Genomic DNA, 17,306 nt, shown 5'->3' with positions numbered 1-17,306 from the left:
AACAAATTTCAAACTGTTTATTATACATAAATTTTTATTTTAATACAACACTAAAAGATTTAAGTTAAGATAACTATGAGAATAATAAAAATGAGGAAGTTAGAATGCACCATCTCTAAATACTTTATATGCATGCTTGAAAATGCTTTATTTATATTATAGAAATGTTAATATGTTCACTTGCTTGCCATAGCAGATATACACTTAAATAAAGTGAAGGAATTAGGGTTTAAAATGAACTTCTAATAACACAATTTCTTGATTTAGTAACCCCAGCAAGGAAAAAAAAAAAAGTTTACTTATGTTCATAATGTGAGAAAATTAAGTTGCCAAAAATTTTAAATACAATACAGGCTTTAGAGGGAACAGAAAGATGGACATGGATAGAGCATTAATATAGAATTTAAACTCCAATCTTCCAGAACTTGTGGGAGAATTAAAAAAAAAAAAAGAAAAAAAAAAAAAAAAAGAAAAAAAGTATGATTTCATGTTATGGTAAGTTAATTTCTCATAAACTGGACTTATACTGGATAAGTCAATTTGCAGCATTTATTACATTCAGCAGTCATATTCAAACACTGAGAATTATCCATGAATGGCAGTTTTGCTTCCTGAATGGCACTGCTGAAAATCTTATTTTAATTAAAATATATAGTGGCATAAATATATTTACAGCTTATATTAATCGTAAATTATCTATCAAATTATTACTGATTTTTTATGTAATGAAGAATTATATCAAAACAATGTCAGGACAAACGAAAAATATAAATAAAATAAAAAATACATTCCTCTATTGCTTACCTTTTCATATATATTTTTTTTCCAATCACCAATACTGATCATTATATATAATTTTTTAAGTTGTATACATCTTGTCTATAATACATCTATGATGTATCTATGCATTGAATAATATGTTTTTTTGCAATTATTTAGCAATTTTAGCACTTGTTAATGATTACAAATGAATGTTAGAATTAATATGTTAAACAGCTGCTAGTTATGGACAACACTAAATCTTAAAAATACACAATACCTTGTATAATATTACAAACATGTAACGTTATAATTTGTTATACAAAATAATTTTACAACCATTTTAAAAAATTTGTTAAAACACGTAAAAATTTCAGTTTTAATAGTTATTCAAAGTGAATCTTAAAGGTTTCCTTTAGCTATTACCTAAAATTGAACTAAATATTAAAATGCCAATCAATATATTATTCATTACACTAGAAATAAGCATAATGTTCATACATTTAAACAAACCAAAAACTCAGTGTACACTTAAAGAAGAAAAAAAAAAAAAAAAAAAAATTGTAAGCAACATTAAAACCAATATAATTGCAGCCTGTACACAAGTTATTTTAAATACCTTATTTCAAAAATAAAAAACTTTTAAGTCATTTTAAAAATTTATTTTTTTTAAATAAATAAATAAATTTTTATTTATTTATTTATTATTTTTTTTTAAAGATGGCCAAAAAAATTTAGGCCATCTTTAAAGGAAACAAATTAATAAACAATTCCTTCCCTTACTGTACTGTTTGCAACACAATATTTAATAAATTACTTGTCAAATTTATTTTCTGTACAGTTCAGTATTAAAAGAAAACTACCCAGATATTAATCTGGGAAGCCAAATAAAATAAAATAGATTTATACCATTATTCACAAATTAAACCAAGATATTTCAGTAAAAAGACTAGTTGTTAGTTCGGCTGATGTAAAACTCATAAAAAAAAATCAAACTTTATTAGCTTCCTTTACACTTTTGTGAATATCGTCTGCACTGGAAGTCGTATTTAAAAATGGCATTTGATACAGAGGTGCTTCTGTTTCCTCTTCCTCTTGTTGAGCAGAGCTTTGCAGGGCACTGGACTTCTTGATACAGTGTTCCTTCCATGCAAAATAATGAGCTGGTAATGCTGGACCATAATCATCTCCAGGAAGGAATGTTCGGAGTCTCTACAGCAATCAAAGAGAATGCTCATTATATAGAACAATGAAGTATTAATTTATATGAATGAAAACATGGATATTGTACCGACTTATATCTACAGATAGTGTAATCACAAAGCTAATATCAGAAGCATGTGAAGCACAATCCTTGAAAGCTTTAGTTTTTCTGAAGTTATTGTGCTATATCCAAGATTTCAAGCATAGTCACCATAATTTCCAATCCTAGAGGGTTTTCTAAAGAAAAGAAATTTTTTCAAAGCATTCGAATAAGAGCAATTTCAATCCTCTCCTCCAGTGGCAGGATATACCTTCATGGGGTCCAAGGCAAAATGGAAGTTGGGGGCCCTCATCTTTAGATGCCCCCATCTTCCTTAAATAGTTGAGTTAATTTAAAAAATAAAGATTGCCTTGGAATGGAAGTTACACATCTTTAGATGGGGGGGATCTCCAAATTCCATTCCAAAGCAGTCTTTATTTTTTAAATTAACTCAACTATTTAAGGAAGAACTAAATATAAAACTTCATCAAAATCAGTAAAACAATTTAAAAAAAAAAAAAAAAGCAATTTTGAAATTAAGCTTCGAGCAAAGTTCATTGACCTCGTCAGGTATAAAGTTCAGTTTCTGATAAAAATCACTTAAAAATATTAGTAAAAAGCAGCAAAGTGTGTTAAGTGTCTAACGGCACCAGGGGTTCCCCCATTTCCACATTGCTTTCAGTGTGAGCGTAACCAGTTCACTGGGAAGGCCAGAGATCATGTGAGTGTGTAATGTTATGTACTATTGTTCCTCTAGCCATTTAGATACTGGACCCCTGTTGAGGCCCAATATGGCCCGCACTTTGCCCCGTGGATGCAGACCAGGTAACCACTAGTTTAAATTTGTACTCTGGCAGGTCCTGCCACCTAGTTTCCTGCGATTTCAGTGGCTAGCACCTTAAAAAAAATAAATAAATAAAAAAAAATTAAAAAGCAGCAATGAGTTTTTGAAACAATGATTTTGGGCCCCCCCTCTTGTCGGGGCCCTAGGCAGTTGTCTGTTTTGCCTATAGGATAATGCACCACTGCTCTCCTCCTAAATTACATTCAGTAATCTGAGGATACAATATATACATATAGGGTCTAGAGGGTGTACCTGGCAGTTATTCTTGTGCAAAAGCAAATACATGGATGTTATATTGCAATAAGAGTCCCAAATTAATGTCATGGTGGAACAACAGCAATATTTAAGTGGTGAAAGAAAGTACTGATATTCAATGTGTGAAAACTGCTCTAATAGCATGCAAGCTTGACTTCTGTTCAAGACAGAATAATCGAGTCAGTGGCTAAAGAAGTATTACAAGATCATATTCACAGGAAGATGATCCTGTAATCCCCTTCACAGCGAGCAGTCTTTATTCACAGGGCATGTCAATTCCTGAAACCTTGTGCACACTGAGACACTTCTGTTTATTATCTTATATATAGGTTTTGTGGGACATCTGCCTGGCGGAGTCTCCTAAGGACACTAGGCCACCAGAGTGAGTCAAATGCCCCAGCAAAATTAATAGATTGCCAGCTTATATTTCTCCTCTCAGTTTTTAATGTAAATTTCTCCTCTGAGTTGTTGGAATGTAAACTTGCTTCTGTGTAGTATTGAGATAATCTGTTATATATTAGTCTTTCGTATATTTTCCTAGTACATGGAGCAGGGCTATTGGTCTACATGATTTTGTATCAGTAGGAGGTTTTTCAGGGTTTTTGAGAATTAATCTTATACAGCTTTTTTCCATATTTTTGGGAATATACCTTCTGTCATACAGTTATTATATAGTGCTATTAATTTGTCTGGTGCTATTTCTGCTAATTTTTTGATAATCTCAACCTCTAAGAGGTCAAAACCTGGGCATTTATTGTTTTTGATAGTGCTATTTCTAAGTCTTATATAGTAAACAGAGGTTCAATATTGGCATTGTCATATTCAGTGTTTTCTTTTATAATGTCCAGCTGGGTGGGGGAATATCCCCAGTTTTGGTCTGAATAATACTGTCTAGGATGTTATTTACAGAATCCGCCCAACACAGGGTTGGGATTCCATTTGGTTTGACAGCAGTTTCTAAGACATCTTCCCTTGGCAGCTTGTTGGTCACTATTCTGTACACAACTCCCAAAGGGTTATTGTTTCCAGTGGTTCCCACCAAGTGCCTCCAGTATTCCTTTTTCTTATCCCTTATGAGGGCTGTATACTGATTCCTGAGAGTTCTATAAGAATTTCTCAGTGCATCCACCTCATTTTGTGGCCAAGATGTTCTGGCTCTGAAAATTTCTCCTTGCCTGCCTGGTGCACCCTTCTCCTGAGTACAGTCAGTTCAGGGCACGACCAGGGGACTGCCTGCTTCCTTGGGTTTTTTTCCATGGAATAGACAGGTCTGCTGTTTTTGCTAAAATGTTTGTCATAGTCAGTGCTTGCTCGTCTGGGCTACAGTTGCCTGATCTAGACCACTCATTTTCCACCAATTCAAGCTATTGAATTGGTGGCAAGAGTAACATCAATCTCACTCTCCCACATGGTACTGCTAAAAGTTGGGAGGTTATTTGGTTGGTTTAGCACTTGAAAGGGTGAGGTGGCTATATAGTTTCAAAGTATCTGGCCCGTGTGTGTGCGCGCGTGCCTGCTCTGTCTTCTGTACAGCTATGCCATAAGGCTGACCAGGAGTTTACATCAGCACACACTATGATATTTGCAGTAGGTAGCAAGGCTATGACTGCTTGTAGGTATTCAATAGCTGGATTTATATCTTCACCTGGTCTAGAATATAGTGAAATAATGTAAAACTATTCTACAGCACTGGTGATATGGGCACACACTGCCACTAGAGAACAGAGGTAACCCACCTTTGTGACTGTAAGGTCAGTATTTTTAACTACTATTGTTGTAGAAGGGACACCTGAGGTGTATTCTATTATTTTATAGCCCCTTGGGTATCCCTGAACCCTACCCATATGTGTAGGGCTCCTGGAATACCAAGATATGTATATTATTTTCTTCCAATTTGAGTTTGATCTGATCTACAACAGCTCTTGCTCTTTGGGCATTCAACTGAACGAGATTTAGAGCCCTAGTCACATTTATGTTTTCAATCTGGCCTATAGTTGGTCCTAGATTGTATAAGTTTTACCATTTTGTTTATAATAGGGCCATTTATCATCCTTGATACTATGTGCATATTCAGTCAGCCGTGCTGCCTTGCAGTAGCACATTTTGGCTGCTGATTTTTATTTTGGCAGTTCTTGTAATCCCCTGTCTGCAGTGACCACAGACAGGGGAATTCTGACTGTAGTCTCTGGCAGTATGACCATATTTATGACAGTCAAAGCACTTCTGTACAGGAAAGAATTCCCTGAATTTATGGCTGGTCCAGCCAGCATGACTCTTTGTTGTCCTTGTAAGTTTTTCCAAATTCTGGAAAAAACTTACAAGGTGACACTTCCACAGTGATATTGAATTGTTCATTTCTTTTGTTTTTTCTCCCTCTTTTTAGAAGAAATTCTTTGGCAAACTCGTCCAGTTCCATTATATTGATAAAGTTTTTGTTGTAGAAATCCAACATAAGATCTCTTTCCAGAGTTGTCTCAGCGATGTCAAATATAATGATATTGGGGTTCCTGCCCCTTGGCTTGTCTGTTTGCAGTCCCAATTTTACTACCTCTGGGTTGGTTTAATCTTTTTAACATCCTCTTTATTTGTTACTTCAATTAAAATTCCATTGTCTTTTATTTTTCTCATGTTATTCACTTTTATTTCTTTCAAATGAGATTTTAATTTTGTCATGACAGTATCCCTGACTGCCTCGCTGGATTTGTATGTAGAGTCAGGCTTAGCCTTTATAATGATTATGTTTGTTTCTTTTGCCTTTGATATTTCCTTAGTCTTATTGTTGGTTTGTTTAGTTTGTGATGAATATTCTTTGGTTGCCCTTGCTACTTGGGTGTAAGTCGTCAAAGTATTTATTTCTCTAAAATTAGTCTTCTCTTCAGTCACTGTTTCTACTTTTGCATTCAGTAACTTGTTTTCTGTATTGAGTTCAACCACTCTACGTTCCAAAACAGACCAGCAGTTCACTGCAATCTTGTTGCACATGTAATCCTATTTGTCTGTTTATAAATAAACTCTTCTAGGAACAGTTTCATTTCTTTAATTTGTCTCATGGGATCCTCTATTTGGTTTATATGCTGAAATTTCCTCTTTTCCTCTGTTTTTGTTACCTGTGGCCAGTGGTGAGCTCTGAATATTTTAAAAATGGGCTCGCACTTTTGCTGATTTTTGAAATATCCTTTTGGGGGGGGGGGGTATCTACCGAGTAAATCTGATTGGTCACGGAAGAAACGTCACCCGCCAGAGGTGCTTCCCACACTCAGATCACTAGTCTGTGCGGACCACACTCACTAGTAGTATGATTAGATTAGAGTGTGTGACGCATTTTTTGTGACCAGTACGATATCTCGAGTTCTAACTTTTTGGAATTTTTGAATAGTTTGATGTCACAATTTTTACGTCACATCCGCAAAGGATGTTTCACATAAAACCATCTACCGGGTGTGCTCGGCAGACGCGAGATTTTTTTTATTCTTTTTTTTTTTTTTTTTTTTTACAACTAGGGAAATACTGTATAATGGGTACATTTTTTTTTTCATGATAAAATTTTAATATTGAGAATAAAAAATAAAAATATTTCCCATATTACAAATAACGAACTATCTCAAAACATTCTAGAATATAAAAACAAATACTGTATTACATAAAAAACAACTGATCTAGAAAAGGTACACAAAAATCACAGATTACATGAAAAAAATGTTTTCGATCTTCTTCTTTGCTCAATACAGAGGAATGATTTGACATAACGATCCGGATCAAACTGAACCAATGGTTTTCCATTTAGATGTATAATGATCATAATCTGCAACGTGTTTAATTGTCAACATTATTCATTCATTCATTCACACGATATTATTCATTACCCTGAAAGCTCGCTCAGCTTCAGCACTGCTAATCGCAATATTTCTGGCTTTCTTAATTGTAAAAGGAATTTCACTCGATTTTAAAGATAAACTGTCTTCGACAAAATCTCTAAAATCATTAATTTTTATTTCATATTTTATCAGAAAACAAATTTCTTATTCGGTTTTTAGTCTTGTCACCAAGACGAAAGTTCTTTCAAATTCCACGATTTCCAGTAGAATATGTTTAAAATTTTGTTGAATGGTATCAATATTTTCTTTATTTAATTTAAAATTACCCAGTTGCATTAATAACAGAGCAAATTGCTCCTATGGATAAAGGAATGGTTGAGTGGGAGACAGCAGAAAGTAGTAATAAATGGACACTGTTCTACATGGACTAATGTTATTAGTGGAGTCCTCCAGGGTTTGGTGCTGGGCCCATTGTTGTTTTGTGTATTTATCAATGATATTGATGAATGTACATTAGGTTTAATTTTCAAGTTTGCAGATGATACAAAGTAGGCAGGGTTGTTAATGACAGTAAAAGACAGTATGCTACTGCAACAGGATCTAGAAAAGTTAGGTATATGGGCTGAGAAGTAGCTGTTTGTTTGTTTGTTTGTTATTTGGTTTTTAGGAGCATTAGCAACTAAGGCCATATTGCTCCGTTGATATGTGGTGGTCACGGGCTCGAACCCTGGTCTAATCAAGAAGCCCGTGCTATGCACTGCTGCTCCTGCCCATCTGGCTACGGAGGTGCCTCTGAGAAGTAGCAACTGAAGTTTAACATTGACAAATGTAAAATACTCCATATGAGTAGCAGTAACCCAAGAGAAATGTACTAACTGTGTGGTACTATACTCAGGGAAGCGGAGAATGAAAAAGACCTGGGGGTAATTGTGCAGTCAGATATGAAGTTCTCTGAGTATTGTAGACGGGCTTGCCAGAGCAGGTAATGGAGTCTTGTCAATGTTATATAGGAATTTTTCTAGCAGAGACAAGGAGGTGATTATCTCTTTGTATAAGGCAATGGTCAGGCCACATCTTGAGTACTGCGTACAGGTCTGGAGGCTTCATTTTAGGAAGGATGTAGAGTTGCTATAATGGGTACAGAGAAGGGCAGCAAGATTGGTGAGAACAAAGGGGTGCTCTTACCAAGAGAGGCTTAAGCTCTGCAAGTTGCAGTAGGTGGAGACTAGGTACCTGTGAGGTGATCTGACTGAGGTGTACAAGGTCTTGAATGGGTTGAGCAGGCTCAATGCTGATGGAATTGTTCTGATTGCTTAGATTAATAATCTGAGGGGGCATAGATTCAAATTGAGGAAAGACAGTTGTAGAATAGATGTGCAGAAGTTTTCCTTTAGCCAGCAGGTAGTTGATTGTTGGAACAGACTTCCATCTGTTGTTGTGGAAGTTAATAGCTTAAATAAATTTAAGGCTGAACTAGACAAACATTTGGATTGACCGGATGGGTGAAATTGGAAGTTTTTTTTTTTTTTTTTTTTTTTATTTGCTGATGCTGTATAAGCTTGCTTTCTTGCATCATATGCTTCAACTGATGCTAATGCTAACTGACTGCCTTATACGGTGGTATTATGACCTCCCTATATCTACTAGCAAATGTCTGATAACTCATGAACAAAACACCATGGGCCTTCCCTTTCTTAGTGTCAATACTGATGGAGAACTGAGAACTTTATGTCTGACCGTAACTCCCAAATCTTTCTTCCTCTTCTGTTTTTAGTTCAACTACATCAAGCATGTAAGATATTGTGAGGTTGCTACTCCTCAAGAGTAAAACCATGCATTTTGCTGCATTCTGACTTTCTCACATAAAATTAAAACAGGATATGAAAGGAAAATGATTTGAGTGGATTCAAGAAATTTTTAGGTAGTTTCATCACAGATGGACTGCCTGAAAGCATTTTTCTTTTTTAAGTCATTATTATTGTTAGTAGCAGTGGCATATGTTGCAAGAAAGCAAGCTTATACAGCATCAGCGAAAGAAAAGAAAAAAAAAAAAAAAAAAAAAACACCCTTCCCATTTCACCCATCCGGTCACTCCAAATGTTTGTCTGGTTCAGCCTTAAATTTATTTAAGGCTATCAACTTTCACAACAACAACATATGGAAGGCTATTCCAGCAATCAACTACCCGCTGGCTAAAATTTCCACACATCTATTCTACAACTGTCTTTCCTCAATTTGAATCTATGTTCCCTCAGGTTCTTAATCTGAGCAAGCAGAAGTATCCCATCAGAATTGAGCCTGCTCAAACCATTGAAGGCCTTATACACCTCAATTAGTTCACCTCGCAGGTGCCTAGTCTCCAGATGATGCAACTTGCAGATATTTAAGCCTCTCTTGGTAAGAGCACTCCTTTGTTCCTCTCACTAATCTTGTTATCCTTCTCTGTACTTGTTCTAGCAACTCTACATACTTCTTAAAATGAGGCCTCCTGACCTGTATATAGTACACAAGGTGTGGCCTGACCATTGCCTTATACAAGGGGATAATCACCTCCTTGTCTCTGCTAGCAAAATTCCTATATATGATTGACAAAACTCCATGACATACTCTGGCAGCCCATCTGCACTGCTCAGAGAACTTGCTTACAGCATAAAAAGCTCAACAGCTTCATATGTCAGAGCAGTGGTAATTTGCAACTGGTTGTGCAAGTCAAATTTGATTGATTGATTTTGATTTTTCTGGCACAAAAACAACTGTGGTTATACTGTGCCAGGAAAAAGTTAAAATACAAAATACAATAGGTTCTGGTACCCTTTAAAAGGGTTACCTCATCAAATTATATGTATATATAAATAACAGCACTATAAGTTTGAAAATAAATTATCTAATTTAGATACATGTGTATATATTAATGGCTTGTAAAAACTTTAAAACTGCTGACATATGGTCATTGTCTGATAAAATCTAACTGAATGTATAAGGCCCAATCAGATGAGTAAAAGTGGTATAATACATATTGCGAATACGGGTAAAATTAATGCAATCGACTAAAATATGCTTTATAGATAAAATGGTGTCACAAGGCTCAAGTTCCTGCTGAGGAACTTGAGTCTTGTGGTGTCTCAAGTTCCTGCTGAGGGCAGATGACCTCAACAGGAACAAATGTGTTAGATGACTGTGTCCTACGTGGAGTTGAGCAAAAACAACTTCCTCGCTACAATTCCTGCGCAGACTAGATTGCCATGTTTCAGTTACAGGCTTTATCTGGTATAATTCATTTGGTGTCTGTCTATGCCACAGTCCTTGCCATTGGGAGTATATTTTGCAGCGTATTATTTGCCTGTAGTCTGTATACGGAACTGACAGGCAACAATTATCAGTGGAAGCTGCTGATTTGGCTGAGTGTCAGCCAATTCATTTCCCCTTATCCCAATGTGGCTAGGAATCTAGCAGAAGAGGATATCAAACTTTTGTTCATAAAGAAAATGTATCTTCTGCTGAACCTGACAAGGAATTGGATGGGAGTTGTGTCTCAAAGATAATAAACCCTGTAATATACTCAAAGAATCGGAATATATCATTGATCTTTGTTATTGACTGGTTCTAATGTGATCCAAGGCTAACTCTATAGCATGCAGCTCTGCAATGTATATGCTAGACTCAGGAAGGAAGGAAGTCTGCTGAGATATAATAGTGTCTGGAAAGACAGCTGCCAGTCAAAGTGAGGTATCAGTTATGGGACTGATACTTTGCCTTGACTAATATATAGTAAATATATTACAGAGTTTCTAAAGGCCATGACTGTGGGAGCTCATGTGTTTGGTGCTTCCATGTCAGAAATGGCATATCTTTTTTTTTTTTTTTTTTTTTGTAGTTCGATTCCCGAGGCGGGAATCGAACCCGCAACCTTTGGGTTGCTAGGCAGGCACTTTACCCACCCGGCTAACCTGGTCGGCATGGCATATCTTACTGGTTGCTCACGGCCTACTGTGGTTAAAGCGTACAAAGAATAGTGTCAAATAGGTAAAACCACCTCCTGCTGATATAACTATAAAAGATTATGCAAAGCAAATGTTTGCAGTGAGTGAAGAGTGCAGTGCACTGTACGGGCTCAACAGCAGGTCACTATTTAACAGTTGACATTGCAATGCAATATGGGGAATGCAAGAACAATATCCCAAATGATATGCCACACACTCAAACGTATGGAGTTCCACAGCAGACAACCAAAGAGACACCCTCTCCACACTGATCATTGTCGATGGTGAATGCAGTGGTGTTAACGAAAAAACACTGGAGGACTGGAAATGAGTGTGCTGGTCGGATGAATCCAAATACTAGCTGCAACACGCTGACAGACACTTTCATGTGTGAAACAAACAACAAAAGTTGACAGACCAATTGTGCATGGTGCCTACTAACTGGGCAAGTAGCAGTAGTGGTTGCTTAATAAGGGGCATGTTTTGCTGGCAAGAGCTAGAACCCCTGGTACACAATTGGACGAATGTTTTACTGGTGAGGTCTACCAGCAGCTCTTAGGAGACTGTGTACACCCGACCATGTTGTATTTTTTCTCAGACAGAAATGGGATCTTCCAAGACAATAATGCACATCACCAGGCCCATGCTGTGCTGAAGATGTCAACCATCTTCATTGCCCTCCAAATTTGCCTGATCTCAATCCAATTGAACACATGCAAGATATTTTGTTTTTGAACAAGAAGGGAGGCAAATGGACAAACAGATGTCATTTATTCTGAAACTGTGGAAAGTGTTGCAGGCAGAATAGCTGCACATCCCTATGGATACCTTCAGACATCTAGTGGAAGTTTGTTCCAACAGTCAACCAGGCAAACCTTCTCATATGTATCCTGCAATCATCCCTCCTCAATGTGAATTTATGTCCCCTCATGGCATAGTTTGAGCATGAGGAAGAATGCCATCAGCATTAAGCTCGATCAGATCACTTTGCAGGTACCCCAGTCTCAAGACATTGCAGTTTGCAGAACTGAAGCCTGTCTTAGTAAGACCACTCTTTCATTCCCTTTACCAATCTCGTTGCCCTTCTCTACATCCTTCCTGAAATGAAGCCTCCAGACCTCTCCTCTATGCACTATTCAAGATATGACCTATCCATTGCCTTATACAATGGGATAATCACTTTCTTGTCCCTGCTAACAAATGTTGTTGTTATTTGGTTTTTTAGGAGCATTAGCAACTAAGGCCATATTGCTCTGGGGATACATGGTGGTCATTCCCTGACCTTTCTGCATCCTCCGTATTTGGTGGTCACGGGCTCGAACCCCGGTCTAATCAAGAAGTGTGTGCTACGCACTGCTGCCCCTGCCCACCTGGCTACAGAGGTGCCCCTGCTAACAAAGTTCCTGTATATAAATAAGTATGTATGTACATAAGTATATATGTAAGTCCTCAGATCTACTACTCTTAATATTGGTGCCAACATGTAAAACAATATCACTGTTTGTACCCTTAAAACATGATATCTGCTCTTTGTCCCCGATCCTGTTGGACCTATCCTTTTTTGCAAAATATATTTCCTGTTTCCCTGACAATAGTCATCGATAGTAACTACCTCGATGTGGAACAGTGCATTCTGCTTGGGGATTGCTGCTGTATTGCTTGTTGCACAAATGAGGGCTCTGCTGTTTGAGTTGGGAAGCTGAGAGCTTGATGGCCTCCCATTTTAATTCCTTCAAGGGATATTTTGATAGATAACACTGATTTTCAATTTTTTTATTTTTTATTTTTTTGTGGTGTTTATGAACCAGTGGCTTGTATTTAAGCTGAAAACCTGCACAATTAATGTACTAAGCTTTTCTGACACTTTCAACCATTTTTTGCATGCTATTAAAAAGAATAAAAATTATTATTTTATGAAATTAAACTTAACATATCTTCAGTATAATAAATATGATAAATGTAATATTAACACAATACTGTCATTAATGAAATTAACTGATACCATATGAACATACATGCACACACGTAAGCAAAGGCTGAATTTTAAAAAGCTGTATAGAGTGTGTGAGTGTAACAATAAATGGCTAGACACTGAGTTGTAAAGAGCACCTTTAATAATTTCAATGCTTTGAATTAAATATTAAATAAACAAATTTCACCTGCACCAGAGAAAATTATTGCTGGGAAGTAAATCAAACTGCATCATAAATGATTCCTAGAATTTTGTCTATATCATCCTTTTTCCAAAACCAAAAATCAAGAGTGTTTTATATCTAGGTTTATTCCTTCTTGGGACTTTATAAAAAATTGATTTGTTTTAAGTGGGAGCACTATAGCTGTTAAAAAATGTATGGCACTTTAGAGGACTGACCATGGAACCAGGAGAAAAGAATATTAAAATTGGGAGAGAGCTATAAGCAAGAGTATTATAAGACCGACTTCCCAAAGTGCCTGATTTGACTAGTCTGGCTCGGCTCATTGCGCCTCGACTGTTCCCACAGCTTGCCGAGTCCAAAGCCAGGCATTATTTGTCTTGGCTTGCCAAGCCTAGCTGAACCGATCCAACTAGCATCTGGCCCTTATTTGAAGATGTACAGCCTTTGTGCCTTTGTGATATCGAGTGGTGAATATTTGAGGAAAAAGAAACCGAAACATAAAAGCTGGTGTTGGATGGAGGTCTTTCAAACACTGCATTTCTGCTTTTGTGATTTGATGTCTGGGGTTCCATACAGCTAGTTCTCCCACATGTGGTTCCAAAAATTCCAACACCAATCCATGCCTAGCAGTAAGCCAACTCTTCCCATTCATGGTTAAAAACAAAACAAGGGTAGACAAGCCTATTGGAACATGTCAGCAAGTGGAGGTATTAGCATTTAGCATTAGCATTAGTAGAGGCATTTGATGCAAGAAAGCAAGCTTATGCAGCATCAGCCAAAAAAAAAAAAAAAAAAAACCACTTCCACTTCACCCCTCTGTTCGTTCAAAATACCTGTCCAGCTGAGCCTTAAACTTATTTAGGCTATCAACCTCCACCACAAGGGATGGAAGTCTGTTCCACCAACCAACCACCCGCTGGCTAAAGGCAAATTTCCGCACGTCTATCCTACATCTGTCTTTCCTCAATTTGAATTTATGCCCTCTCAGGTGATTATTCTGAGCTAGAGGAAGAATCCCATCAGCATTGAGCATGCTTAAACCATTCAAGGCTTTATACACCTCTATCAGATCACCTCGCTGGTGCCTAGTCTCCAGACACTGTAATTTGCAAAACTTAAGCCTTTCTTCATAAGAGCACCCCTTTGTTCCATTCACTAATCTTGTTGCCCTTCTCTGTACTCGTTCCAGCAGCTCTACATCCTTCTTGAAATGAGGCCTCCAGACCTGTATACAGTACTCTAGGTGTGGCCTGACCATCGCCTTATACAATGGAATAATCACCTCCTTATCCCTGCTGGAAAAATTCCTGTATATCATTGACAATACTCCATGAGCTACTCTTGCAGCCCATCTGCACTGCTCAGAGAACTTCATATCTGCCTGCACAACCACCCCCAAGTCCCTTTCATTCTCTACCACTGTCAGTGTTGTACCACAGAGTTGATACGTTGCTCTGGGGTTGCTGTTTCCCATGTGTAGTACTTTACATTTGTCAATGTTAAACTTCATTTGCCACCTCTCAGCCCATCTGCTCAACCTTTCCAGATCCTGTTGCAGCAGCATAGTGTCAGTAGTGTCCTTGACAACCCTGCCAACCTTTGTATCGTCTGCAAACTTGGACATTAATCCCGATATACCATCATCAATATCATTTATAAATACAGAAAACAATAATGGACCCAACACTGAGCCCTGAGGGACTCCACTAATAACATCAGTCCACGATGAGCAGTGTCCATTGATTACCACTCTCTGTCTTCTCCCCCTCAACCACCCCTTTATCCATAGCAGCAATTTGCCTCCAACGTCACACTGCTCCAATTTGTGTAGCAGTCTTCCATGTGCAACAGTATCAAAAGCCTTTCTAAGATCCAAGTATATAATATCAAAGTTATTCCCTGCATCCAGTTCTTTTGTGACTGCATCATAGTATCCAATCAAGTTGGTCAGGCAAGACTTCCCCTTAACAAAACCATGCTGTGTCTGAGCTATAACTGAAGTCTTGTCTAAATGATCCTGCAGTGCTTCTTTAACCAGTGCCTCCATTAATTTTCCTGGAACAGAAGTTAAGCTCACAGGTCTATAATTACTTGTGTCAGCCTTTGATCCTCCTTTGTGAATTGGGGTCACATTTGCACATTTCCAGTCTATGGGTACCTCCCCTGAGTCCAAGGAAGCTCTCATAATTATGGCTAAGGGTTTGCTTACTTCCTTTGCTGCCTCCTTTAATATAACTGGATAGATCCCATCCACCCCGGGTGCCTTTCTTGTGTTTATCTTCAACAGTTTCTCCTCAACTTTACTCCCAGTTATTTCAAGATTCTGTAGCTTACTGCTAGAGTTGAATACACCTCTGGCATTCCCCTCGCTGAATAACTCCTCATGTGTGAATGTCGATGCAAAATATTCATTTAGTTTGTTAGCTACCTGAGCAGGATCATCAACACTTGACCCATCAATTTCAAGTGGACCAATCTGATTCATCCCTTTCCTTCTAGAGTTTACATAAGTAAAGAACTCTTTGCTGTTTTTCTTTGCATCCCTTGCCAAGGATTTCTCGTAATCTGCCTTCGCCTGCCTAACCTCCTTTGTAACTTGGTTGCATATCAACTTGTATCTATCATAGGCTTCTGTGTCATGTGTTAATTTGTAAGTATCCCATGCATTTTTCTTCTCTGCCATATGCCTCATTAGTTCATCTGACATCCATTTTGGCCTAAACCTTGAACAATATTTCTTAGTTGGTATGTAAAGCCTAGTAGTTTCCAAGATAAGTTCTTTGAATGCTTCCCATTTTGAATTTGCTGTTGGTAACATCATCAGTTGGTCCCACTGTATAGAATTTAAATACTGTCTCAGTCCATCGTAGTCGCCTCTACGGAAGCAATAACCCTTCCCTTTACCCCTAATGGTAGTTACCTCTTTGAGTAAATCCCACTTCAGCACACTGTGATCACTGCCACCTAGTGGTTCATTTATCTGCAGATTCTTAATGCATGAAGAATCACTGCTGATAATCAAATTTGGTGAGCCAAATCTAGCTAAGTGCTCGTCTCCTTTGATTCGTGTAACATTTGGAGACAAGTGATGGGAAGCACGAGTCACGCTGAGTTCTGAGAGAGCTGTACCAAGCTTCCCTCTTCCAATGTGGAAAGCCAGCTTAATGGGAGTTTACTGTAAATCCATTCTTTGTATATCATTAGTTCCTACCACTTTTTCAATAACACATTGAAGTAGTCATTATTTTATCTGTTTTTGTGCTTTTAAATGTTTTTATTTTATCTGTTTTTGAGCTTTTAATTTCATCACCCAACTTTACATTAAAAATTTTGTTCCACATAAACAAAAAATATAATAAAATTAGCATTTATTTTAACCTAATTCTTAATAAGACAATTGTAATAATTTTAATGGGCAGAAATTCCCACTAACCTTATGGATTGATCCTGGCACAGTGGAAAATTTGAAGACCATATATACTGGAATGATTGCAACTGAAATACCTGCAATACACCATCCTAAAATGATAGCCCAGTCTGGATATGTATATTTGTCAAATGTGACAGGTGAATGATCAACAACATACATGACTAGAATTATCTGGAATAAAACAATATTTTACAATATTGTTAGTTTAAATTAAAGCTGACAAGAGTGAATAATTATTTATAACATTCAGATTCATTAAAACATGTGTTTTAATGAACCTGAATGTTTTAAACTAGAACAGCTTCATGGAATTATTGGAAGTAAAATCTACCTGCCATTTCAATCTTTACTCCCCACCTTAGATAGGAATGCACTGCAACCCTAAAAAAAATTCTTTTAAAATTTAGTAATTTTATTAACAGATTTATAATCACAGTTAATTCATAATGGCAGCACTTTCCTGTTTATTTATAACAGAACCTGCATGTAACTGCAGGTTTAAGCCATTATTATTAAGATTGATATGTTTGCCAGCACATACATAGATCTATACTTCTAATTTGTAGCATCTAGGACTAGGTTTTTGAGGTAATTTCAAATACATTTCGAATAATGTATGAATTGTCCTGAAATTTGTCCAGTATGTGCTGTCATCTCTTATCTATTCTCCAATAGCAGATAAAGTGTTAACCAGACAATAGCATGAAAACAGCTGTGAAAATCAGGAGGTCATTGCTCTGGTTGGTCACTGGTGTCTGATTTTGGCTTACAAAAGCCGAAATTGAAGAAATTTTGATCCAAAAATTGAAGAAATCAAATTAAGT

General features: G+C 37.0%; 1 long non-coding RNA gene across 1 annotated transcript; it reads right to left on the bottom strand.

Annotated features, from left to right (window-relative positions):
• Nucleotides 1-1,741: 1,741 nt before the first annotated feature.
• On the bottom strand, nt 1,742-16,627 carry LOC150077768 (uncharacterized). The gene is made up of 2 exons (XR_016547631.1): nt 16,486-16,627; nt 1,742-1,971 (listed from the first exon to the last, which is right to left on the bottom strand). It is a non-coding gene; the product is annotated as an uncharacterized LOC150077768 (long non-coding RNA).
• Nucleotides 16,628-17,306: the final 679 nt, after the last annotated feature.

The sequence above is a fragment of the Mastigoproctus giganteus genome, chromosome 11 (assembly GCF_048544385.1).
Source record: "Mastigoproctus giganteus isolate SK-2022 chromosome 11, ASM4854438v1, whole genome shotgun sequence".
Lineage (NCBI taxonomy): Eukaryota > Metazoa > Arthropoda > Arachnida > Uropygi > Thelyphonidae > Mastigoproctus > Mastigoproctus giganteus.
The sequence above is the reverse complement of the archived record's forward strand: the minus strand, read 5'-3'. Positions and strand labels throughout refer to the sequence as shown.